This window comes from Pleurodeles waltl, chromosome 7, assembly GCF_031143425.1.
Source record: "Pleurodeles waltl isolate 20211129_DDA chromosome 7, aPleWal1.hap1.20221129, whole genome shotgun sequence".
Taxonomy (NCBI): domain Eukaryota; kingdom Metazoa; phylum Chordata; class Amphibia; order Caudata; family Salamandridae; genus Pleurodeles; species Pleurodeles waltl.
The window spans coordinates 1,137,470,024-1,137,497,431 of NC_090446.1; the positions used below are offsets into that span (position 1 = coordinate 1,137,470,024).

Below are 27,408 nucleotides of genomic sequence, written 5' to 3' on the forward strand. Positions count from 1 at the left end.
ACTTGCAATGCAATTGGTCTAGCACTTGCTTGAGTTAGACCTATTGGTGCTGTAAATTGGTAACTGGGTTTTTTCTTGTCACATAAATTGGTCAACAGTGCCTCGTAGTTTGGTCTTTTCCTGACACATAATTCCAGTGTCCCTGCATATTACGAAAGCACTTCGATTTACCTCCATCCTATATCTGCAGCATGCTCAACCTAAAAAGGAATGTAATTTGCGATTGCAGGAAAGTAATTACTATGTTTAATTGACAAACTTTTAAAAAGAATGTCAGGCTTAGAGAATGAATGATGAGTCACGTGACAAAAAACAAATGCCTTCGCGAGGCTTAAGTCAGCTATAAATATAGAGAAAGTACTACAGCATGTCTAAGGAAGGGATGACGCAGACGAAACGGCTATCTTTGATAAGCTACATTTTCATGAAATGAACACGTACCTCAGGACATCTGCCTGCAAAGATCAAAAGAGTGAAGCGTAAAAAACAAAACCGTCATTGCTTGAATTTGAATTCTATGGAAGGACCGGAGGCTCAGATTATGCTTCTCTTTCTTTACTACTCAAAATGTTAACAGCCAATCAAAACACATAAAAACACAAACTACATTTCCCAAAAGTCATTGCAGAAAAATGTCCACCAATCAACAGCTCCTTAACCATATTAGAGTCCACAAACATACTGGAACCTCCTCTTTCTTTGCTGCTCCTCGACGAGTTAAGTGCTTTTTCTTACCTTCTCAATTTGGGAGGTTTGCCTTTATTTAAGGGGGCGCGCGCGTCTGTTTGCTGTGGCACCGGCTTTACTTGCATTCAGTGGCCTTATCGCTTCAACGATCAGAGCGGAACCCCGTTTTCAGGAGCTTCCGCTCTCGCATCGGTTTTCTGTGGTTTTTGCTTTACAGGTTGGCCCCTTGCAGCTGATTAGCACGTCTGTGCTCGACCGGTGCCTTTCACTAGTGCGGCCTGAGTCAGAGAACGCAACAGTGCGTGTAGCCCAAATCCTACTAGTTCTACTAGTTGGGCTATGTGCATTCCGTTATCAATTCCTCCTCCTCCAGCTGTTGACAGCACGTAGGAATCGTGCGTTTTTGGCATTCCTGACGTGTTTGTCATTGGCATTCCACGCCTGGCTCTGGCTGAAAGAATTGAGCTTTGCCCTGCATTTTAGCGGTGTGCACGCTGGTAAATTATTATTGTTTGGCTCTCACTTACGCCCCTTGCTATATTTGGAGGGGCTGCAAAAATTATTATACGGCTGAGCCGAGGAGCCTTATTGGACGTGTCCTTCTTGCACCTGGGGTGGCTCCCCCCTTCCTTTGATTTCAGTGTTCAGACTGTTTATTTCGGAGTTTTGCTGTGGCAATTTGTTGTGTTATCATGACCGAGTGGCTGCCCTTCGAGGAGGAGGAAATGGGGCATGGTTTTGAGGAGGCCCTCGGTCCCCAGTTGGGAGCAGGCTTGTCTGAGGTAATTAATGCCTCAGTAAAACAGTCTCTGAGCAGGGCGCTGGCGGTGTCCATACCGCAGAGGATTAACCAAGCTGTTCTCAAGCCCATCACTCAACAATTTGAATCTTCTATCAAAAAAACAGGGTTGTCTCCCTTGCCAGATGATAAGGTGATGGAAGAAGGCCCCGTGGCGGCGGCTGCTCTGCAGACCTCTTCTTGGCCGCATGATGGCGCCTTGTCAGCATTGGCTAAGGCTTCTTCTGATCACGTATATTGTTCCCTGCCGTCAACGTCCAAGGGATCTTCTCTGGAAGCAGCAGATTCGTCTGGAACGGACTCAGCCTCCTCTGGGTCCTCTCATTCTAGCAGTCCCTTGCGTAAACGCAAGAGAGCTCGGAATGCCGGCTCTTCTCATGTCAAGGAGAAGTCTCAGTCGCCCTCTAATCATTCCAATTCAATCCAAAGGACATTATTCATCCTCGTTCAGCGGACTCGGCCCCGGCGCAGGCCGTGGCAGATTACCTCCATGACAAGCTGAGAAAGGGGTTTGACAAGGAGGTCCGGAATAGATTGCGGGCTGAGTGCTCTAGGCCGGAGATTCCAAATAAGGTGGCTGAGACGCCAGACATAGATCCTAGCATGCTGACCTTCCTTAAGAAATTCACCAAGGAACCCAAGAAAGGTATTGACAGGAACCTGGCGCTCATGCCTGGACAAATGTTTGGATCCCGCGGGCCCCTTGGCCAAAATATTGGAAATGGCCTTGAGGGCTAAAGAGTCTGGTGAACCTATTGATCCTCACACCCTGGCTGAGTGGACTCAGAGGGCGATATGTTTGTTAGGGAATGCTAATTGCGCTATTTCAACGGAGCGGCGTAAGTCCCTTTTCATGAGAATTGATTCGACCTTGACGGAGTTGGCGACGGCGGATGCAGGTCCCCTGACGGACGGTCGTCTTTTTGGCGACAAATTCGTCAAAGATATTGCCAAGTATGTTACTACATTCACAACCCTGGATAAGGCGCAGGCGAACCTTAAAAAGGTCTTTCAATCTGGCCTTTTTGGCTGGGCCGGACGAAGCAGGGGCCGCTTGTCAGGCCGTACAACCTTCCAAGGCTCCCAACGTGGCTCCTTTCGGGGCCAGGACTATGGCAGAGGAGGTGCTTTCTTTCCCTCACGCTCTCGATTCATTCGTCAGCGTGGTCAACGAGGCGGCTCCAGATCTAACTCCCAGTCAAGTTTGTCTGCAGGTGAGAATTCAAGACAGTTCTTTCATTCAATTGGGGGGTCGTGTTCAGTTTTTCCTCCACAATTGGTCTCATGTGACTCAGGATGCATGGGTGTTGCAAACAGTCCATGGTTTTCATCTGGAGTTTTATCAGACTCCACTGCAGGAGAGTATTCCTCCTCCTCTCCATTTTTCCCGACAAGACGCCAGCGTCATAGACTCTGAGATTCGGGAGCTGCTCCAGAAGAGAGCCATCGTTTTTTGCAATCCCCATCCTTCGGGCTTCTGCAGCAATATTTTTCCAGTTCGGAAAAGAGAAGGAGGTCACCGTTTGGTCCTAAATCTTCGAGACTTCAATGCTTTTATTGTTTACCGGCATTTCAAAATGGAGGGTCTTCATCTTTTACCAGACCTCCTTCAGCCGGGAGACTGGCTGATGCGTCTGGATCTCAAAGATGCCTATTTAACGATTCCGATCTGGCATCCTCACAGGCGTTTCCTCCAGTTCAGGTGGAGGGACACTTGGATGGAGTATTCGGTCCTTCCCTTCGGGCTCTCCTCTGCGCCTTGGTATTTTACCAAGCTGCTCAAGCCGGTAGTGGCGTTTCTGAGGGAGAAAGGGATTCGCTTGATTGTTTATCTAGACGATATTCTGATCATGGCGCGATCCCAGAAGTTGCTGAGGCAGCACAGGCTCACAACTGTAGCCCTTCTTCAGGATCTCGGGTTTGTCATAAATGACAAGAAGTCGGTCCTGGTAACTTCCAAGACTGTAGAATTCTTAGGTTTTCTGATAGACTCCGACAGATCGCTTTTGGTTCTTCCCAAGGCCAAGCTTCGGGCCATCAAGAAGGAGCTTCAGGTGGCCTTAGCCAGGACGTCATTGTCCCTGAGAAAGATCGCTCGGATTGTGGGGCTGCTGGCATCCTCAATCCAAGCGATTTTTCCAGGTCCCATCCATTACAGAGCGTTACAGGGACTCAAAATACGTCATCTCCAGCGGGACATGACATATTCGGACTTGGTTCCTCTGATGGAGGAAGTCCGTTCGGAGCTCAACTGGTGTTTGTCCCAAGTCAACGTGTGGAATGGCAGAGCCATCTTCAGCTCCAAGCCCGAGACGGTGATAGAGTTGGATGCCAGTCTTTGGGGCTGGGGCTCAAGATGCGGGGACATCTCGACGGGGGGAGATGGTCCTCGCAGGAACTTCAATTGCCTGGAGTTATTAGCGGGTTCTTTTGCAATAAACACTCTGTCGCCCAAGAGAGTTTCGTGTTCCATTCTGCTTCGGATGGACAATGTGGCGGCAGTCAGATATATCAACAAGCTGGGGGGCACGCAGTCGCCTGTCCTAGCGGAGATAGCCAAGGATTTTGGGCATTACTGTTTGGAGCACCGTTTGCAGGTGACGGCGGAGTATCTGCCGGGTCAGATCAATATGGTAGCGGATTGGAATTCCCGTTATCTCAGGGATTACAGCGACTGGAGGCTTCTGCCTCAGTTATTTCTGCTGACTCAGCAACTGTGGGGTCAATGCAGAATAGATCTGTTTGCCTCTCGCCTGACCAAACAGTTACAAGAGTTTTTCAGTTGGAGGCTGGATCCGTTGGCGAGAACAACAGATGCGTTCCTTCAGGATTGGGCAGGGTCCCTCAATTATGCTTTTCCTCCATTCATCATGATCCCGAGCGTGGCGACGCAGATCAAACGGCAGAAAGCGGAGGTGATATTGGTTACTCCTCTTTGGAGGGCGCAGCTGTGGTTCCCGTTGCTGTTGGAGTTGGCGTGCGACTCTCCTCTTCTTTTTCCTTGGTCGCCGGACATGCTTCGGGGCCCGCAGGGCGAGAAAACACCCTCTGGTTCTGGAGAGGCAGTTGCAGCTGATGGCATAGAGGCTTTCAGGCAGCAGTGGCACTTGCCAGGCATTTCGCAATCGGCTCAGAGGTTTATCAGTGGGGCGTGGGCACCCTCCACTAGAAAGAGGTATCTCTCCGCTTGGAGAATCTGGAGCAGTTGGTGCCTGGAACGGTGTTTGGATCCCGTGGCAGCCGAGCTAGTCCAAATTGTGTATTTTATATCGCAGAAAGCTGACGAAGGATTGTCCTACAGGTCGGTAAATCATTTTTGTTCAGCTATTTCTGCAGGCCATGTCAAGGTGGATGGAGTTTCTGTAGGTATGCATCCGGTGGTGGTTAAGCTTTTAAAGGGTGTGAGGGCTTCTAACCCTCCTTCTTACAAGTATACGTTCCTTTGGGATGTGAACTTGGTTCTCCATTTGTTTGAGAGATGGCCGGATAACTCTGATCTATCCAGGAAACAGTTATCGGCAAAGCTGGCAATGCTGGTATGCCTAGCAGCTTGTCGACGTTTTTCGGATGTGATAGCCTTAGATCTTGCAGGTAGAGTTTTTACACCTGAAGGTGTTTCTTTTTCCATTTCTAGAAGAACAAAAACAATGTCTACCTGTATCGAATACTTTGCTTTTCCATTTTCTAAAAAGTTGTGTGTTGTTGCTTGTTTAAAAGAATATGAGCAATGTACTAGATCTCTTAGGCAGAGTCTGACAGGCCAATTGTTGATTTCTCTTTGCAAACCTTTTAAGCCTGTATCTGCGGCTACCATTTCCAGATGGTTGCGTTTTGTAATGGCTGAAGCGGGAATTGATACGCAAGTATTTGGTGTGCACTCGGTTCGGGCGGGATGGCTTCCAAATCTGTGGGTTTGGGTCTGTCAATGCTGGATATTATGAAATCAGCAGATTGGTCCTCAGATTCCACTTTCAAACTGTTTTATTACAAACCAGTGGGTGATTTTGCATCTAGAGTGTTTCAGGCAGCTTTGAACTAGCATAATCTGAGCAGCCGGTCCTGTCATAGAATGAAAAATTTGCTAGCATTCGCGCCAAGAATTTTCAATTCTATTAAGGACACTGCACGCTGTACCAATGCATAGACACCCCTCCCAGCCCTGCATGGACACTCACCACTAAAGCATGCACAGCATAGGGAAATTAACAATCCCACAATACACCAATATACACAAGCAAAAGCTGACAGGGTAACAGCAACCATAGAGGGGAACCTACTGAAGTACAAATGTCATACACCTGAAGCATAATACATCATTTACATCCCCACAGGTACCCCAGACAATGTCAGTGGAGAGGAGGTGCCACCATTATCCAGTCCCTCAACAGAAGACGCCCCCAGTGATAACAGTAACTCTGGACTTCTGGATCTGGAGGACCTACCTGGCCCATCAGGGACCACTGGACAGCCAGTCACCCAAGGCCACTCACAGACTACCACAGAGCCTCCCCCATCAGGAACCAACACCACAGCACCCACCCAGGGTACCCACGCCTCTGTCCCCAGGACACGTCAATCAGCAGTGTGCCCACATGTACAGGGACCCCAGGCCACACCTCCCCCACAAGACAATCAGGGACCAGGGGTTAGTGGCAGTGGGCAGACCGTTCAGGGGACATAGGCACAGGCCAACAGGGACACTGAGAGGACTGCTGTGTGCCACGGGGAGGACAGGACCAGGGAACTGACTCTCCAGGAGGCACTCTCCAAGATCTTGGGAGCCTACCAACATTCCCAGGACACAAAGGGCCAGATCCTAGACAACGTGCAGGAGAACAGGCGGCTGCAGGAGGGACAGTATCAGGGGATAAGGGAGGACTTGCAGGCCATCAACACCTCCCTGATCACCGTAGCAGGGGTGCTGGCAGAGATGGCCAACATCATTAGGAAGGCAACAGCAAACCAGCAGGCCCTTACCACTAGCCAGTCATCTGAACAGCCCTCCACTTCCTCTGCAGTTAGTGGCCAGGAGGCCCCGCCACAGAATCCACAGGCCACCAGCATCCCTCCCCCTGCAGAAGGTGAACCACCCCATAAACGTTCCCTGTGAACCAGACAGAAGCCAGAGACACTTGCCAAGACCACAGCCAGGAAATGAGAATCTCCTGACTGTCCCCCTTGTGTCTCACTCAGTCACCTTGTCCACCTTGAACTGCCATTTCTCCCCTTCCTATGTATCCATGGACACTGCACCTGCGCTACAAACAGACAAGAACAATACCCAGGACTTTCCTCCGTCATCACCCCATTCCATTGCACTTTTCCCTCTATATTTTAGCACAACAATAAACACTCTTGGATAAAACTCGACTACTAGTATTTCATGTATTGCAAATTTGTATTGATTGAAACAGCTACAACCATTGCAAATTAACTGTACATAGTATGAGCATAGAATTAATGACCTGTTGCTGGCTGTTGTGATCACATCACAACATTGTTCTCATATCACCAACATCTGTAAAATGAATAGCAATAAGTAACAGTAAGTAGAGGAAATAAGTGGGTAATGCAAGCATGCCAATGCCAAACAGAATATACCAATAGTCATAGAAATGTGAAGTTGCACTGTCTCACCTGTGTGTCATTGGAAGTACTGACGTATCACCAATGTTCTGTTGTCCACATCCTCATCCTCACTGTCCTCAGGGTCCACTGCTGCCACAGGGGGCATCTGCAGTCTCCTCCTCCTGCAGAAAAGGTACATGGCGTCTGAGGGCCAGGTTGTGCAACATGCATCATGCCACTACTATCTGGAAGACCTTCTTGGGTGAGTAGCACAGGGATCCACCAGTCAGATGGAGGCACCTAAAACTGGTCTTCAGGAGGCCGAAGGTCCTCTCAATGATCCTTCTGGTTCGCCCATGTGCCTCATTATAAAGTTCTTCTGCCCTTGTCCTGGCATTCCTCACAGTGGTCAGCAGCCATGATAGATTTGGGGAACCAGAGTCACCTGCAAATATTGACGGACAACATTTTGCCACACACTATCCTATATGGCCAACAGCATAGGAATACACCAACATAAACTGGTTGGGGAGCAAGGCTCACCTATTAGCCACACCCTGTGCCTCTGTAGTTCGGACTTCACATTTGGGATGCTGCTATTCCTCAGGACAAAGGCATCATGCACCGACCCAGGATACTTAGCATGGACATGGGAGATGTACTGGCCCACCAGGCACACCATCTGCACATTCATGGAGTGAAAACTCTTACGATTCCTGTACACCTGTCCTTTTTTCCCGGGGGCGGGGAGGATGACAAACGCAATATGTGTTCCGTCAATCACCCCAATTATATTGGGGATATGTCCCATTACATAAAACTCAGCCTTCACAGTGGCTAAATCCTCCACCTGGAGGAAAGCAATGTAGCTGCACATGTGTTTTATCAGGGCAGACAAGACTCTTGGCAGCATTATTGAGAACATTGGCTGTGACATTCCTGTTGCCAAGCCCACTGTCACTTGGAAAGAACCAGTTGCCAGGAAATGGAGCACTGATAGCACTTGCACAAGAGGGGGGATACCAGTCGGGTGAGGGATAGCTGAGATCAGGGCAGGTTCCAACTGGGCACACAGCTCTGTGATTGTGGCCCTGTCCTGTCTATAGGTGAATATAATGTGCCTGTCCTCCAGTGTAGCCAAGTCCACCAGGGATCTGTACACAGGGGTATGTCTCCATCACCTATTCATCTACAGCGGCAGTCCACATCGTGCAATCATGTTTTGGGACAGTGTAATTTTAAAGCATGTGCCTATATATCCTGTGACGCAGAAATAATCGATAGACCTGTTCACACCCCCCCCCTCAAAATGGCGAGCGCCTGTCCTGTGTGGAGGGACAGGTGGAAGTGAGGTAATGCCGCCGACGTTGCTCGCCGCGGTGGTAGGCGGTCATGAACCGCCGTGCAATTCCTCATTGGTTTATATTGGGCACTACGGGGTACAGTAGCCAATGGGGATCTGCGCCGGTGGTGAGGGTATGCACCGCCGCGGACGTCACTGCCATTTTATTTCACATTCCTCACTTGTTTCCTGACCTTCCATAGGAGGGGACCAACATTGCATGTGCTGCTGTGACCTGTGTCTGGAACCTACCATGGCCCGTGTGACTGGGGAAAGGGCCTCAGCCTTCACTTCGGAGGACTTGGAGCGACTGATGGATTGGGTCCTACCCCAGTACGGACTGCTGTATGGGCCTCCAGACCAACAGATTAGTACATTGTGGGCACAATGCATGTGGCATGAATGCATGGAGTTGTGTGGGAAGGCATCATGTTAGAGGGGTGGATTTCTTCTTGGCGGTGTACATGGTGTGCGCTGGCCTATGTGTGTGCCAATGGTGATGGAAATGGGTATGGTGGGCCATTTGTGTGACAGGCTGGACTGTTTGTCTAATGGTGTTCTCCAGTCTGTTTTGCCTCTGCAGGTCAGCACCCATCAAAAGAAGGGAATATGGCGTGTCATCGCCAAGGACGTGCGGACCCTAGGGGTCTATGGCAGGCAGAGCACCCACAGTCTGAAACGGTGGGAGGACCTGCAACGCTGGGCGCAGAAGACCGCGGAGGCCCAGCTGGGGATGGCCTTCCAACAAGGAAGGGGTGCCTGTCGGACCCTGACCCCCCTGATGGCCCGCATACTGGCGGTGGCCTACCCTGAGCTGGATGGGCACATGAGGGCATCACAGCAGCCACAAGGGTTTGAGTACAGTGGCTATCATCAAAAATTATGGCTGGTGGGATGGTATCCGGGTGAAGGTTGTGTTAGTGGGTGCCCCTAGGCCAGGCCAGACATAGCAGCGTAGGACCTCAGCAGGGTAATGGTTGAATGGAAAATACTGGTTACCTAGCTTGTTAGTATTCACTTCTAGGCAGGGCTGAGTAGGTCCCAGGTGTGCTGAATTTGGCGGTGTGTGCCCCTCCTCATGCCTTGGTGACTAGCCATTTCACTGGTAGTTCAATGCATAGTGCGTAGGCCTGTTCCCTGTGTGTGAGGGTGTTGTGTAAGCAAACGATTGTGTTGGTGCAGTCACTGACCCAATGTATCCTTTGTCTCTCTCCCTACCTTTCTTGTTTTGTCATCCTGTTCTTATGTGCATTAGCACCATCTGGCGGAGGAGCAGAGGCACCGGCGACAGAGGGAGCTGCATCCCACAGGACCCTGGAAGCAGAGTCCACCGACGCAACCAGTGGGACGGAGGGCGAGGGGAGCACCACGCAGCGACTGGAGGGGACAACACAGACTCTTATACCTCCTCTGATGGGAGCTCCCTGGTGGTGGCGGGCACCTCTGTGACTACCCCAGCTGCAGGTACATCTGCCTCCCCCCGTACCAGCACCATCCTCCCAGTAGCCCCTCGGCGAGTTGCCCGTGCCCGCTCATCCAGGAAGGTGGGCATTTCCTTCGCCCCACGCACCTCAGGCCCTGCCCCAGTGAGCCCTGCTGCCTTGAGTGAGGAGGCTATTGACCTCCTGAGATCCATCTCTGTAGGGCAATCAACCATTGTGAATGCCATCCCAGATGCAGCAATGCAATGCATTACTGGAGGTCATTCACAGTGGATTGGCGGCCTAACAGAGATCGATTCGGGCTCTGGCATCCTCTTTGATGGCAGCCATTGTCCCTGTTTCAACCGTCCCCCCTCCAACTTCCACTTCCCAGTCCCATTCTTCTCAATTCCAACCCATCCCAAGCACACAGGCAGACGAGCATGCACACAGGACAACACACAAGTCTGGCACAGGCAAACACAAGCACCACACTACATCCCACAGGCACTCACACAAACACCATACAGTTGCAGACACGACAACATCCACTGCCTCCACTGTCTCCCCCCCTCCTCCTCCAGCTACTACCCAGTTACGTCCACACTCACACCTGCATGCACTACATCAACATCCACTACCAGCATCATCACCACACCAAGCAGAACACACATCTCACTGGCAGTCGCCTCCACAGCATCAATGGACGCGTCCCCTGTGTCCTCTCCCACCATATCTGTACCCCCACAGGCGAGAGCAGTTTTCCACCTCCCGCCCACTGGGAGCAGACTTACTGTTTGCTCTCGCTTCGCTGGAGCTGTCAAAGCTCCCTCCAAGCAAGAGCAAACAGCAATGTCTCAAAGATGGGCACCTCGGGACATAGAGAGCAGGTCCTTGGGGGTGGCAGTCCTCGGAGCCATTAACAGCTCTGGGAAGAGGACCGCGCAGCCCCCTCCCTTTCCATTGCATAGCTGAGGAATGGAGTCCCTCCCCATTTTTTTAAATGGCTGGCTCTGGGGCGTGGGGTGCCCGAGGCAAAAATCAGCTTGGGAGGTGATGTCACACGGCCCCCCTTCCATTCTTTTTTTTCTGTCAGGCCCTAGGGAGTGGTGGTCCCCGGACCATAATCGACCTATAGAGGGGGGACACATTCACCCCCCCTTCCCTATATAATTGATAATTACCCCGATTCATGGGACCTGGCCCACCCGTGGGCAAAAAAAGCGAGGGAGCAATGCTTGTTTTTTTTTGGTTTACATTTTGTTGTGGATCTGAGGATCTTCTGCTACTTTGCAGTAAAGATTTTAAAAAAGAAAAGTTTTGGGCTTGCGCGAGGTCGAGGTATTCCTACCCTGATCCTTTATGTTTTTTTCATTTTTTTTTTTAACTTTTTCTTTGGACTTGGCTGAGTCCAAGTCACAAGATGGCTGCCAACAAGGGTGGGGGGGGAGAGAGAGAGAGTGTGTGTGTGTGTGTTAGTTTTTCTTTTAGTGCCAAACACTCTCCACATTTTGAAACTACTGTTTAGTCACACTTTTCATTCTGCAGTTCTACATGCCACTTTGCACTAAAATACCTATCGCTTCCCTGCATTTTTTTTTCCTACTACTCTTACTTCCTTCAGGCCACATCAGAGCTATCTCTCATCCAAATGTCCCCAGTGCAAGGTACACTTTTAGAGGGGTCCTTGCTTCCTAAGTCTTACCTTTGTCATTTTAACAGTGAAAGGCATAGGATTTGAAAATTGGGGATCTCCTTACATGAATACCAGAGTAAACTATCCGGTCCAAGCAAAATTCCCCTGCCATCTGAGTCGCCAGGAAGTAAATCATGAGGCTGAATACCAAACCAACAGGACCACCTTTAAAAAAATAATTGAGTCACTCCAATAGGTCACTCAGAGGTACATGGTGGAATTTTCAGTGTCATATCTCAAAGAGTTGTGACTCAAATTCAGCTATTGATCTTGATGTCACACAAGGGAGGAGGAGAGGGAGAGAGACATTCTTTATACTAACTATGTGATGGATATAATGAGGACTCACCATTCTTTGTTCATATTGTAGAAAGTTGTATCTGTGTTAAGTTATGCTGTTACAAAAAGACCTTTGCTAACTCAATTACTATTGAAAGTCTTGAATGTCTTCGGCCTTTATTTATTTATCCGCCACATGAACCCTTCTTAATCAATATGATTTGTCAAGGAAGTGCAAGTATTTGGATTTTTAAAGTCAGAAATGATTTATAGTCCAGTATAAAGAGATACTCGATGTGTGTAAATTGCTGGGCTCGTGGCATACTGGGTTTATGGTGCAGAGAATCGTTCACATGCAGTGCAAATATTACATTTCAGAACTACTTCCGTGATATAACAGACTGCTAGTAAGGTGAAACCATCTGTACCAGTACAGACCATTGATCACAGAAAAAAGAACGAATATTTAGGAGCCTGAAGTGTGCCCATCTTAGGTTAAGATGTGTAACGCTCATGGAAGGGTAGAGCAGCAAGAACTCTGAGAAGAGATTTGTAAGAGGCTTGTAAATACTGGTGGTGTGGACTGAGAAGGTGATACAGGTCAGATAACTAGAGTCGGTTCTGAGAGGGAAGGGTGAAGACCACAACACCTTCACTTCCAGATGAAGTATTACTAGAGGAGTGGCCAGCGGTACCAGCAGGTATTACAAGTCTGATCTCAGACACACTGGACGCTCAGTCCATCTTAAAGACCAAGAAGACCTCACAAGCGCACAGACCCTTGTTGTCAGCAGAGAGGCAAGTTGGAAGCCCCATATCCGTGTAGGAGCGGGAAGTAATCTCTCAGGCTCCCCCTGTAACTGCTGGGATTATCCCAAGGGAGTTACTGACCAGAGCACAGAGTAGGGGTGTCCATCGGAAACCCAGAAGGGTCAGATTCGTCCTAGGTTTTCACGGTAATCATTATGTAAGTGATTTCTACTTAGATTTATCATAATACGTACATCTTATTTGGATAGCCTGGACATGTGGCACGGATAAGGCCCTTCTGAACTTGGACATCACTGGGTAAGAAGGAAAGGACTTGTTCCCGATGGCAAGAGGGTGAATCACAATGGAAAGACATTACAGCAGTAGGGATGGGAGACGTTGGGCCAGATGTATCAAAAAAACGATTTGCATTTCTTAAATAACGAATTTTGAGAAATCGCTATTTAAGAAATTCAAAATGGTATGTATGGTTTTTGCGATTCGGTAATAGCGATTTCTTAAAATTCGCAAATGCTATTACCGAATCGCAAATAGAGAATCCAACCCCATTTGCACCTATGTGCCTGTTGAGAATGGTTTTGCATTTCCTAAATTGCGAATTCCAGTTAGGAATTTGCAATTTAGGAAATGCAAATCCCAGGGTACTGGGGGCCTAAGGCCCCCTCTGCTGCACCCCAAAAATTTTTTACAGACATGTGAAGCACACACCTGCCTTAGGGGCATGTGTGCGTTACATGTCAATTTTAAAAATGCATTTTTAAAATTTGCATATGGTTACCACCAAACTTTTGTTTGTGGTAATTGCATTTCCTAAATGCCCAATTCGCATTTAGGAAATGCTTGATACATGAGCTTAAGAAATCGCAAATAAGGATTCCTTATCTGCGATTTCTTATTTAGAGAATCGCAATTTGCGATTCTCTAAATGGGGGTCGCAATTTTAAGGAATCGCTATTTTTGCGATTCCTTAAAATTGCACTGCGAATTCCTTTCATACATTCTGAAAGGCATTTTTGCATTCGCAAACGGCCGAATTTTGCGATTCACACCGTTTGCGAATGCAAAATCGCTTGATACATCTGGCCCCTTATTCCTCCAAAATGGAAACCACTAGAACAGGGAGTACAGAATCTTAAGACTTGCTCAGCACGACAACAACAGAGACGCCCTACTAAAGAAACCTACGGCTGACCCGAGCGACCTGAAAAACTTCCGCCCCATCTCCCTTCTGCCTTTCCCAGCCAAAGTAATAGAGAAGACCGTCAACAAACAGCTGACCACCTTCCTGGAAGACAACAACCTGCTCGACCCCTCACAGACCGGATTCCGAACCAACCACAGCACTGAAACCGCCCTCATCTCAGTCACAGACGACATCAGAACCCTGATGGACAACGGTGAAACAGTCGCCCTCATTCTTCTCGACCTCTCGGCTGCCTTTGACACCGTCTGTCACCGCACCCTAATCACCCGCCACCGCTCCACCGGGATCCAAGACCAGGCCCTGGACTGGATCGCCTCCTTCCTCGTAAACCGCTCCCAAAGAGTCTACCTCCCTCCGTTTCGCTCAGAACCCACTGAGATCTTCTGCGGCGTACCTCAAGGCTCATCACTCAGCCCGACACTCTTCAATGTCTACATGAGCCCCCTCGCTAACATCGTACGCAAGCACGACATCATCATCACCTCCTACGCCGACGACACCCAACTTATACTCTCCCTCACCAAGGACCCCGCCAGCGCCAAGACCAACCTACAAGAGGGTATGAAGGACGTCGCAGATTGGATGAGGCTCAGCCGCCTAAAGCTGAACTCTGAAAAAACTGAAGTCCTCATCCTCGGCAACACCCCGTCCGCCTGGGACGACTCCTGGTGGCCCACGGCCCTCGGCACCGCACCGACCCCCGCAGACCACGCCCGCAACCTCGGCTTCATCTTGGACCCCCTTCTCACCATGACCAAGCAAGTCAACGCCGTGTCCTCCGCCTGCTTCCTCACCCTCCGCATGCTCCGCAAGATCTTCCGCTGGATCCCCGCCGACACCAGAAAAACCGTGACCCACGCCCTCGTCACGAGCCGCCTGGACTACGGCAACACCCTCTACGCTGGGACCACCGCCAAACTCCAAAATCGCCTGCAACGCATTCAAAACGCCTCAGCCCGCCTCATCCTCGACGTACCCCGCAACAGCCACATCTCCGCACACCTGAGACACCTGCATTGGCTCCCAGTCAGCAAAAGGATCACCTTCCGACTTCTCACCCACGCACACAAAGCCCTCCACGACAAGGGACCGGAATACCTCAACAGACGGCTCAACTTCTACGTCCCCACCCGCCCCCTCCGCTCCTCTGGCCTCGCACTCGCCGCCGTCCCTCGCATCCGACGCTCCACGGCGGGTGGGAGATCTTTCTCCTTCCTGGCGGCCAAGACCTGGAACTCCCTCCCCACCAGCCTCAGGACCACCCAGGACCACTCCGCTTTCCGGAGACTCCTAAAGACCTGGCTGTTCGAGCAGCGATAACCACCCCCTTTGTCCCTAGCGCCTTGAGACCCGCACGGGTGAGTAGCGCGCTTTATAAATGCTAATGATTTGATTTGATTTGATTAGATGAACAGCACTGAGGGAGCGAAACCGGAACCAGAAAAAGGAACAAGGGTCAAATTAAGGACTATTAAAAATATATGTGCCTTGGGCTGTTGACAGCACTGACCTGAATAACGTACCGCACTACCTGAGAAATCATGTGTACAAGAAAATTTGCTTATTTCTAATTGGCAAAATGGCAATTAGGGAACAGCTGAAAGAAAAAAACCGAGGAAGTCAATAATTAGAATTCAAGTTTATTATCAAACTGGACTGTGTAGGGCAAACGTGTGGGGGAAGGTTATTCTAGCATACACTGCTCTTAAACTCTTCAATAGTGTCCCCAAAGAGTTATATCCTTTTGAAACATGTTTTTAGTAGTGGATTACGAACAGAAAGTATTACATATGGAGGAATAGCATTCATTGTTTTTAAAATATATGCTTTCCCCCACAACTACGTTGTTTAGACACGGGGTATGCCACTAAACAGAGCAACTAAAGGCACCGAGTGGGTGAAGCTCAGTCAGTCCTAGCTGAGGACACTAAGCACCCGCGGAAAATGTAAGGAAAGAGTTGCCTGAAGGTTCACACTTTGCGGGGGGCATTCTCCAAACCAGACACCCTAAACAAGTTGCCACAAGGATTTTCAGTAACGTGTGTCTGCGTGTATGTGTGCGTTTCTGTGTCTACCTGCTACACTGTATGCGTGTGTGATTATTAAACATGATGCAGCTAGGTAAATAAAGCAATCCACCTGTATCTAGTTACCTGATTACAGGAATAACAAATGTTATTGTTTGCTGTTGTTAGCTCCAATGCGTGCAACTGCTTTTCATGTGTTTGTTACACTTGCCCTTGGATTATTCTATACGTGTGTGTTTGTGTGTGTGTGTGTGTGCACGAGACCTAGTTTTTTACTCAAACTCTGTAAACTATGCGAAAGGTTTTGGGCAAAAGAAAAATTAATTCAAGTATTTCAGTATTGCTCCTTTACTCAGTTACTATAATGAGTGAAATCTTCACGCGTGCACAGAACTGAAATACAACATGTTGAAAAGAACTGCATTTTATACTTAATATTCTTAACATCGTTATGTTGCAGAGGTCCAGTACATTTCAGGCCCTCCTTCAAGAGCCAGTGTGAAGCGCCATCAGCGAGCAAGGGTTAACAGTCACAGGGGGGGTGCCCACAATACGTTTAGTTTGAATTCATTTAGTTGTGTGGAACACTCCTGCCAGGAATATCACACTGCGGTGCAATTCAAGGTTGGTAATTGCTAATTATGTTTGACTGTTGCATTAAAACTAAGGAGAAGTATGCGAGATTAGTTTAGGGGGTGAACAAATATTCATGATTTTACCGCTCAAACAAGGGGAGTAGTCCTTGCCTAGACGAAGGACTGGCCCTTGAGCGAGGACATACATCCATGTCCATTATCTGCGCAAGGCTATGTTCTTTAAAAAGAGAATGTTGTGCGGAAAAAATACTACCCACAATCTGTTCAGCGCTGAAAGGATCCCGCGGACTTTGCTGCTGGTACAAGACTAAAACGATATCTGGGAATGTTGCTGACGTACGTCCACGCAAATGGACAAGTCCCTGCTGAATGGGTGGTGCTAGTAGCCATGATGCCATTACGCTTAAGCAGGGGTGGGGCGGGGGGTGGGGGGTGTTCTTTGTTTACGATAAAGACTACCGATGAGTTAAGATTGAGCAATAACAGCTATTTGGCTTGGGCTGAACACAGCCATGTTTTCCGACTGGTGCATTTTCATTGCACCAACGTGAGCTCGTTTGTAGTATGTTTAAGACATGTCAAGGTTTTCTTCAGTATGGGGAGAGATGTGGTATTCTGGGCTGTGTTGCAGCTTCCTTTTGTGAATGGGAAGTCTGTTGAATCCTGCACCCTGCGGTCTATTTCAGATGTAGTAGTTATATGTAGTTATCATGCACATAAGTGTATCTGTAACACAAGTGTAAAGCAGATGTCAAGTAGTGACTGTGGTGATGGTTCTACTGTAGTCTGAATGTGAGTGAAATCTATGGGCTGAGCATTAAATCACAACTGCTCTCGATGGGATTCACATATATGATGTGCGTATGCAAAAACAACCCGCCCAGCAGCTGCCCGTCTCCAGCTGACATTAATCAGTGTTCACCCTTCAGAACTTATATTCTATTTAAGAGAGTAAAACACGGCTTACAAGATGTGAAAACCTCTGGATAGCTGAAGAGTGAATATCTAAACGCAACTTGTTTTACTGCAAACGCTGATGTGTTTGAATGGTTTTAAATCACGCCACTGCCTAATTTGCCCATTAGTGTAGGGTCTACCCGCCAAAGAGATACACAAAGGTCAATGGACCAGTGATGTTTGTTGCGGCTTCCAGAGCAAGCTGCCATTAGCTGATGTTGATCGCATGGCAGAATACTGTGTATATAAATATCTGACATAAATTTCATGTGCTAAATGCAGTTTACAAAAATATATCACAGGCTGCGAATTTTCTTTCATTAACGTCAATCGGAAAATATTTTTTAGACAATATTCAGACAAACACATTCCGGTACCATACTGCAGAAGCACACGTTCAGGCACACAATGGTGACTGATGTAAACATGAAGTCTAAGTCACATCATCATACAGAGGAACAAAGTCAGACTTCTCCCCACTCTTCCTGTCGTTATACATCTAAAGGGGGGGTCTCCATCCCTTTTTGTAACAAGAGCTAGTTATGCTCAATGAAACGTACCGAGAGCTACTAATATTACCACTGTTGTATTAGTGACTCCATCGAAAAAAAATACATTAGCGGACACGATATGCTACCAGAGATCAAATCAGTGCCTCAGACATGGTTACCCGAACTATTGCTAAAATGTTTGGTCAATATGGATGCCTCTACAAGGCTAATACACAGCAGCCATAGTGCAGTGCCCCTGGCACCAAGGTAATAACATTTGTAAAAAAGTCTCTCCGCGTACTGTACCACTCAAATATAAAGTTTAAATATATTTTGGAACCTCAGCCATTTTTCTCCAAATATCAGTTTATGAGTTCTGAAAATAGACATGTTTTGTCTCAAATATACACTCAATTTTGGTATACGTCTATTATTTCAACCAAGTAAATGTTTCAAATTTAGTAAGCTGGGCCACACACAGGAGACCTACTTACAGGTAGTGGGAGAGCTACCAGTAGCTTATGAGCTACTCTTTGGAGAAGCCTGATCTAAAGGCACCAACTAGCACTCTCAACAAATTATACAGGGGGTCACAGAAGTGAGAGTCTCTTCCAAGCCAGTAAATGAGTGCTTGAAGACACTTACAGTCTTTTGGGGCAGCAACTGTGTGTCTCAGACTTCAGCTGTTGGCCCAGGAGGCAGGGGCTAGAGCTGAACAAGCACATATCTCGATATGCCCAAAATGAGAGAGGCACCTGGGGGGGTGCCCTGGCAAGGACCGGCCAACAGCGGGCCCATTTGTGTCTGTCAGAACCAGGAAGAGGCTGACCTGGGCCAGCTCCTTGGCTCTGATACCTAAGTCCACCCAGGCCTCCTGCACAAATTCAAGCTAGGCCCTTTCCTCATTAATGTTGTTTTGGTGAAAGCATGGGGAAAAGAAACACTACGGCCCTCATTACAACCCTGGTGGTAAATGCCGCTTATAGCCATGCAGAAGACTACTAACCTGTAGGGACAACCCCATACCCAGACACCTACTCACACTGTATAGGGTCCTTGTCCTCACCTATTAGCCACACACAGTGCCTCTGGAGTTTCCCCATCACATAAGGGATGCTGCTATTCCTCAAAATGTGAGCGTCATGCACTGAGCCAGAAAACTTGGCATTCACGTGGGAGATGTACTGGTCTGCCAAATACACCATCTGCACATTCATAGAATGGTAGCACTTCCGGTTTCTGTACACCTGTTCACTCCTGCAGGGGGATACCAATGCCACATGTGTCCCATCAATGGCACCAATGATGTTGGGGATATGTCCCAGGGCACAAAAGTCACCTTTCACTGTGGGCAAATCCTCCACCTGAGGGAACACGATGTAGCTGCGCATGTGTTTTAGCAGGGCAGACAACACTCTGGACAACTCGTTAGAGAACACTGGCTGGGGCATCCCTGATGCAATGGCCACTGTTGTTTGAAAGGAACCACTTGCCAGGAAACGGAGTACTGACAGGACCTGCACTAGAGGGGGTATCCCTGTGGGATGGTGGATGGCTGACAGAGTCTGGCTCCAACCAGGCACACAGTTCATGGATTGTTGCACGATCAAGTCTGTAGGTGACTAATATGTGTCTCTCTTCCAATGTCGACAGGTCCACCAGTGGTCTGTACACTGGAGGATGCTGACATCTCATCACCTGCCCCAGCAGACGTGCCCTATGGAGGAGAACAGCGAGCAGAGAGTCAGCCAACACTGAGGTATCACAAAATGTAATTTGCACACATTTATTAATCCGCAATGTGCCTGTAACTGTGTGTATTCAAGGCCTACATTGGAGTGACGCAGTTAATATAAATGCCTTGTGGCCCCCTGAAATGGCGGCTGCCAAAGGCTCCACAGCTGCCACAAGGTGGGACAAGGGGATATGAGGTAACTGCGCTGGCGTTGTACACCGTCGCGGTTGAAGACCACGGCGCAATCCAGCATTGGTTAACATTGGACCCTATGGGTCAGAGGAGCCAATGACGATGTACGCCGGCGGTGACGGTACGCACCGCCGCGGACGTGACCGCCATTTCCTGTCTGTTCACTCACTTGATACCTGACCTTCAACAGGAGAGGACCTACACTGCAAGTGCTGCTGTGACCTCAGTCTGGAAGCGACAATGGCTACAGTGTCTGGGGAAGGGGCCCCTGCCTTCACTTCGGAGGAGTTGGAGAAACTGGTGGATGGGGTCCTTCCCCAGTACACACAACTGTACGGTCCTCCAGACAAACAGGTGAGTATACTGTGAGCATGCTGCATGGGCAATGCCTGTTTTGAGTGGTGTGGATGGAAGATACATGGGGGGGAGGGGGCTGAGGCCTGCATGTGGGGACGGTGAGTCTATGTGCATCAGGGCAAGGGTGGGAACGTGGGCCAATGAGTAAGGGGTAAAGAATTTCCTTTCCCCCTGTACTATTCCTCTAGGTCAGCGCCCACCCAAAGAAGGCTATTTGGCGTGCCATCGCTAAGGACGTCCGGACCCTGGGGGTCCACCACAGACAGAGCACCCACTGCCGTAAAAGATGGGAGGACCTGCGCCGCTGGAGCAAGAAGACGGCAGAGGCCCAGCTGGGGATGGCCTCCCAACGTGGGAGGGGTGCCCATCGCACCATGACCCCCCTGATGTTCCGGATCCTGGCGGTGGCGTATTCGGAGTTGGATGGGCGCTTGAGGGCATCACAGCAGCCACAAGTGGGTGAGTACACTCTCATTCAGCTGACTCTGCGCACATTACGAGGTGTCTGGGTGGGGGAGGTGGTCAGTGGGTTCCCCTAGGCCAGGGCGATCTTGGTAGGCAAGGTCCCTTGTGAGGCAGGCTCTGTGGCACCCCAGCCCCACTAGTGATTAGTGCCATCTACACCAAGTCAGGCTCCTGTCACTTCCAGGTGGGCAACAATCGGGCCTAGGCCTTGTACCCCATGGGCACGTGATTAATCTAGGAACTATAAGTGTATGGCGTAGTGCAGAGGGATGCTGTGTCTGTTGTGTACGCCAATGGTAGTGGTGTTGCATGCACTGAACATGTCTTTATCCTGTCTCTCCCCCCCCCCCCTTTTGTGGTCTCCCTGTTCTTGTCTGCAATAGCATCATCAGGCGGAGGAGCATTGGCACCGGAGCAGGAGGGAGCTGCATCCCACTTGGCCCTGGAGGGCGAAACAACGGAGTCTGAAGCCACCAGTGGGACGGAGGGTGAGGGGAGCCTCATGGCGGGGACAGGAGCAGAGACCAGCAACAGCGGCGATTCCTCTGATGGGAGCTCCCTTGCGGTGGTGGGCCCCTCTGTGCCCCCGCATCAACAGGTATACCCACCCCCCCCTACCAGCACCGCCCTCCCAGCAGCCCCTCAGCATGTGTCCGTGCCCGCTCACCCAGGAGGGTGGGCATCTCCTTTGCCCCACGCAGCTCAGGCCCTGCCCCAGTCAGCCCTACTGCCCTCAGTGAGGAGGCTATTGACCTCCTGAGATCCCTCACTGTTGGGCAGTCTACCATTCTGAATGCCATCCAGGGTGTTGAGAGGCATTTGCAACAAACAAATGCATACCTCAAGGGCATTCTTCTGGCCAGGCAGCCCAACAGAGAGCATTTCAGGCTCTGGCCTCAGCACTGATGGCAGCCATTGTCCCTGTGTCCAGCCTCCCCCCTCCAACCTCCTCCACCCAGACCCAATCCCCTGTACCTCAGCCTATCCCAAGCACACCATCAGACCAGCAAGCACACACATCGACACACAAGAGTGGCTCAGGCAAACATAAGCATCACACATCCCACAGGCACTCACACAAGCATCATACTCATGCACACATACCAACATCCACTTCCCCCACTGTGTCCCCCTCCTCCACGTCTCCCTCCTCCCTCCCAGTCTCGTCTCCACTCACTCCTGCATGCACTACATCCTCAGCCACTACCTCCATCACTAGCACGCCCATCACCACACACCGCTCACGTGCACTCACCACCCCCACTACCATTCACACATCCCCAGTGTCCTCTCCCAGTGTGTCAGTGAGCCCTCCTCCCAAAGTACACAAACGCAGGCACACACCCACCCAACAGCCATCCACCTCACAACAGCCTCCAGCCCATGCACCTTCACCCAAATTCAGCAGACGTATACCTCATACAACCACTACCTCTTCCTCCACTCCCAAAACCCCTCCATCTACCCGTCCTAGTGTGCCTAAAAAACTTTTCCTGGCTAAAATTGACCTTTTCCCTACACCTTCCACCCCGTCCTTCCCCTAGGGCCAGGCTTTCCAGGTCCAGCCCAGCACTTCAGCCACCACATCCCCAGGCACAGTGGTGCCAGCAATTGCGGGGTCATAGAGTGCGCCAACCATCAGGGCTGCCAGTCTGCCACAGAGCGAGGGGCAAAGACATTCCGCCACCTGCCAAGGTTAAAAAGGTGCCCACATCCCGGAGGGAGAAGATTAAAACACCTGCCACCAAGGGGTCAGGGAAAATGAAAGGGGATAGTGGCAAGACAGCTGCGCCACCATCAAAGGTGGGGAAGGGCCAAAAACTGAAGGGCAGGTCAGGAGAGGGCATGGTGGCACAGACTGAGGGACCAGTGTCACACCTTCTGTCCACGCCAACCTATATGGCGGAGAACACCGCCACCTGCACCGCCACAGACCCCGCTGCCAGTACCGTCACCACAGACCCCGCAGCCAGCACCGCCGCCACAGACCCCCGCAGCCAGCACCGCTGCCACAGACCCCGCCGCAAGCACCGCCGCGACTGACACCGCCGTAAGCACCTTCAGCGGCCCCGCCACGTCCTCAGACAGTGGCACCACTGCAGACATGGCTACCATCCCCAGTGGTCAGTCGTCCGAGGCTGGTGGTGAGGGGAGCCTGGGCAGCTTCCATGAAGCATCACTGTCATCACAATTGTCACCTGCATATGGAATGCAAAGCCGCAGCAGTGTGGGGTATGTCTCTGCCTCCATGGCGTATCATGCTACCTGTACCTCGGCAATCTCGTGGCACACACACCCAGACGAGTGTATTGTTCTGGCCACACTGCACGTGGAGCACTCTGGGCACCAGGCGCCCTCCAGAACCAGTGGCAAGATACATCCACTACCTCAGCCCTTGGCTGGATGAAGCACTCTGGGCACAAAGCCCCCTCCAGAACCAATGGAGAAATACATCCACTACCTCAGTCCTTGGCAGGATGAAGCACTCTGGGCACAAAGCCCCCTCCAGAACCAGTGGAGACTGTTATCCACTTGATGGGGAAACCACCCACTGAAAAGACTTGAGAGACTGTGGCTTTGCACTCCCTAGGATAAAGCAGTGGGCAAACCACCAACTGGAAAGACTTGAGAGACTGTGGCTTTGCACTCCCCAGGATAAAGCAGTGGGCAAACCACCCACTGAAAAGACTTGAGAGACTGTGGCTTTGCACTCCCCAGGATAAAGCAGTGGGCAAACCACCCACTGGAAAGACTTGAGAGACTGTGGCTTTGCACTCCCCAGGATAAAGCAGTGGGCAAACCACCCACTGAAAAGACTTGAGAGACTGTGGCTTTGCACTCCCCAGAATAAAGCAGTGGGCAAACCACCCACTGAAAAGACTTGAGAGACCGTGGCTTTGCACTCCCCAGGATAAAGCAGTGGGCATGGAGCCCCCTCGTCGAGCAGTGGCGTCGTGCGTTCATCAGGCTGAGGTGCCTGTATATTTTCTATCTGATGCCCCTCCAGTGTTCTCTCCGTTTGGAGTCAAGTATCATGTGTGGGCCTCGCCCATGCATTTTGGGCCCAGTGGTCGACGGACAATGATTGGTGCACTATCCGGACTTGTGTAGTTGGTGTACATAATTGTATATACTGGATTTAGAATTTTGATAATGATATTTCACATGATTACATTCGTTCAAATCATTTCCTTTTGTCCTTGCGTTATTCCTGCGGGGGGGTGTATATGTAATGTTGCAGCATGTATTTGTGTGTATGGTGTTGTGGGTGGGGGTGGGGGTGTTGCATGTGTGTGTCACTCTCTTTTCCCTCCCTCCTCCCCTGTGTTGTAGGTGCAGTACTCACCGTGGTTGTCGCCGCCGTCGTTGGAGCTCCTGATAGAGGAGCAGGAAGACCATCATCGGCAGTATCTGCAATTCGGGCTCCATGGCGTCCTGGTTCCTCGTGGGGTATAGAGAGGTGAGTGAGTGTTTTCCCTTCTGTGTACTGTTTCCATCGTGTTTTTATTTGCATTGGTTCTGCCCCGGAAAAGGTGCCAGATAGGCCTGTTGTGATAGGGTGAGCGGTACATTGTCTCCCGCCTGTCTGTTGGCGGTGTCTGCCGCGCTGTTTGTTTGTACAGCCGTGGCGGTCGGAGTGTTAAAGTGGTTGTCTATGTTGGCAGTTTCCGCCACAGTCGTGATTCCATTTTGTTTACCACTGGCCTGTTGGCGGTATTACCGCCGCTTTAACACCAACCGCCAGCGTTGTAATGAGGGCCTGTATCCTTAAAAAAGAGGAAAGGAGACCCATCTGCTCAAAAGATTTCTAACGCTAATTATCTCCCTACTGTAATGGCAATGATATCATCTGAACTCAAAAATATGGAGGATAAGATTGAGGGTGCATAGCGGCAAGCACATAATCCTCCTTTGATACCACACATCACTATACTGAAGAGTGAGGTGTACTGTCATAATTACCAGAAAAGTGCTGAAAGAGCTATTTAGGGGGAAAGGATGGGGACAAAATTGCCTAAAAAGCCTTGAACCTCTACGCCATGAGTCAGATTGGAAAATGAGGATGACCCCGGGGATAATATCTCAACCCAAGCAAGCCCACCTGTTTTAAAAAAGAAGAGAAGGGAGGTGAAGGCCACAACATCTAGAAAGTCAGTACCCACACAATGTCTACCTATTTTTCTGTCGGAAACCAAAGCCTTTGTGGTGAACAACTCTCAGATGGAGAAATGGAGAGTAACAGAAATAAGGTAAAAAAAGATACCCATAATTGTGTTATGGAGCTCTGCAACCAATTTCTGATGAAAACAGAATCTTTAATACACAACATTTCCACTAAAATTGAAGCCAAGATTGTGCACCTGCTAAGGCAACTACTAGCACAAACACATTCACTAACTACAACTGTGGATTATGAACACAGAAGTGGCATTGGTGGAACCCAACAACTGGGAAATATAGACCCTGAAACTCCAGTCGAGAGCCCAGACACATAGAATGTTGGCAGAAACATTACAGGAAATCCATGAAAACCCTATGCCTGCTTTGCAACCAAGTAGTGTGTGCCATCAAAGGGACTTAATGCAAAAATAGGGATCTTGCTTACCTTTCTAAAATACAGGGGTGGACATTTTCAAATATTCACACACAAAGACATCCTTCAGTTACCCCCAGATTGTACTTCCAATGTGATTGTGCTGGAAGATGTGCTGCTGGTAACACATAGGTCAAATGAGGATGGACTGGTTTTAAAACTTAAGACTGCTCAATGGTTATTGACGAAGACAGGTTTTTATGATGACTTGTATAATGCAATCCTGTTTACCCAACCTTGGATGGGTCGGACAAACTAGTAAAAAAATAAAAAGGTGATTGTGTTGTCATACATTTTAGGAATCCAATACCTTTTAAACATTTATTGCATTATCTTAATTATCTGGCAAACAAACAAGATTGAGTATTAGCACATCCCTTTGTCTTCTTTTACAGATTGAATCATTCCTCAGGAAACACCTTTATTAACTACGAGAGGGATCCAACACTACATGCTAGATTGCAGGGCTGTTATACTGTCTCTGTCAGAAACAGCTTTGAGCCAATTGAAAGGTTGGACATGAATGACTGACTGCCTTCCCATACAAAGGCGAACAAATACAATTATCAGGTAAAAAATAAATCTGGCAATTTGAATCAAAATGTTCATTTAAACCTGGTTAAATCAGACAACATTTTAGATAAAAAGACACTTTCACCTCCTGGGGGCTGAAGTCTCGTTTCATGGAACACTGTGGGGGCATGCACCAAAATTGTGAATCCAGACTGTCTTTCGTTCGTCAGTGCTTTTGATATCATATGTTGCCAAGAAACCTGGATGAAAGGGAACTTTCACACTGTTTGCTTTTATGCTTTCACTTAGCAAGCCTCTCCGTCATCTGCAAGCAGGGCCAAGAGAGGTCAGCTACGTTCATCTTTGTCCAAACTCCTGCACTGCGAGTATCAGAAGACTGGTCTTCCCCTTACACCCTGGTTACACTGCTCTCATTTCCTGAAGAACCGGATACATTGTTGATTTTTTTAATTACAATATTTTTAAATATATAATGAGCAATGTGATAGATCAATTTGATAGGTTTTTAGAAGGTTTTTATTTGAGAAACAATGTGTTCTATTAATTTGGGAATGGGAACGGGAATGGGAATGGGAATTGAATATCACCACATGTGAACATAATGGTCAGTCACCTTGTGGCGTTAAAAACCTAACGAATGAAAATGTGACGCATTTAAACATACTGTTTATGGTGAGGCTTTAAACAGACTGGTATTGAAGATATCAAGAGCCTCACGGGTCAGGCAGCTGTGCTATACAAATCCTGATTGATTGATTATAATTTAGTTTTCACTAGTGATTTAATCCACAAGGAAAGCAACTTTCACTTGACACCCTAAAGGGAGCACAATTGATTTTATCAAATGGGCTGGTCTTTCCCCTTGTGGATTTTAAAATTGTTAGTAAGTGCTCAAGTGAATGTAACCCTCTCACTGCTGTTTGGAATTCAACCATAAAATCAAGAGATTCAGCTAAAAGAGAGCATGGGATAGAATACCTTAAGAATAAAGGGTTCAAAATAAAATGGAACAAGTTTGACCTGGTTGTTTTTATTCAAAAACTAGTTGGTGAAGGTATGGACTCTATTTTAGCCTGCTTATCTTATGAAGTAGAGCCCAGTATTATTCAAAATGGTTTAAACTATATCTGTATGTCCATTTCGGATAAACTAACCCTCAATAGGGCACTGTCCGAGGAACCACCCTGTAGACAGTTCAATGCAGCCTGCTCGACTGCTCATACACAGTTGAAAGTAGCACTCCAAGCCTGCCTGCACGCGAGCCAAAAAAATTTAAGAAGCCAGGCAACTATATAAAAGTATTTTAGAGGAGAGGAGAAATTAGATACAACGCAAAGTCTAGGATGACCTCTCAGAGGCCGAACATGATCTCTCGAGGGTTGAGTCCCTAAATCCAACGAATCTATGAGTGTCCCATTTCTCAACAGTTTTTCAGAGAATAAAGAGGATCACCAAATCAAAACAGATAGTGGGATGTACATTAACTCTCAAAATCTGAAGGGCTTTTTCAACTCCTTAGAAGTTCAGGAGGTGGCCTCAGCACTTCAGAAGTGCTTTGTAGGGAAGGCACAGGGGCAGACGCAGTACCAGCTGACATTTTCAAAATAAATATCAAATCATAGGCACCCTTTTTAACAAACATTATACGAACTACAGCAAAGGGTCCAATACCCAATGCATGGAGGACAGCTAT

The 27,408-nt window shown here is 48.9% G+C and overlaps 1 protein-coding gene across 5 annotated transcripts in view; it reads right to left on the reverse strand.

The window, feature by feature from the left end:
* Positions 1-27,408, reverse strand: part of UNC13D (unc-13 homolog D) — an 876,342-nt gene that overhangs the window by 585,208 nt on the left and 263,726 nt on the right. The gene's annotated exons all lie outside the window — the stretch shown is intronic.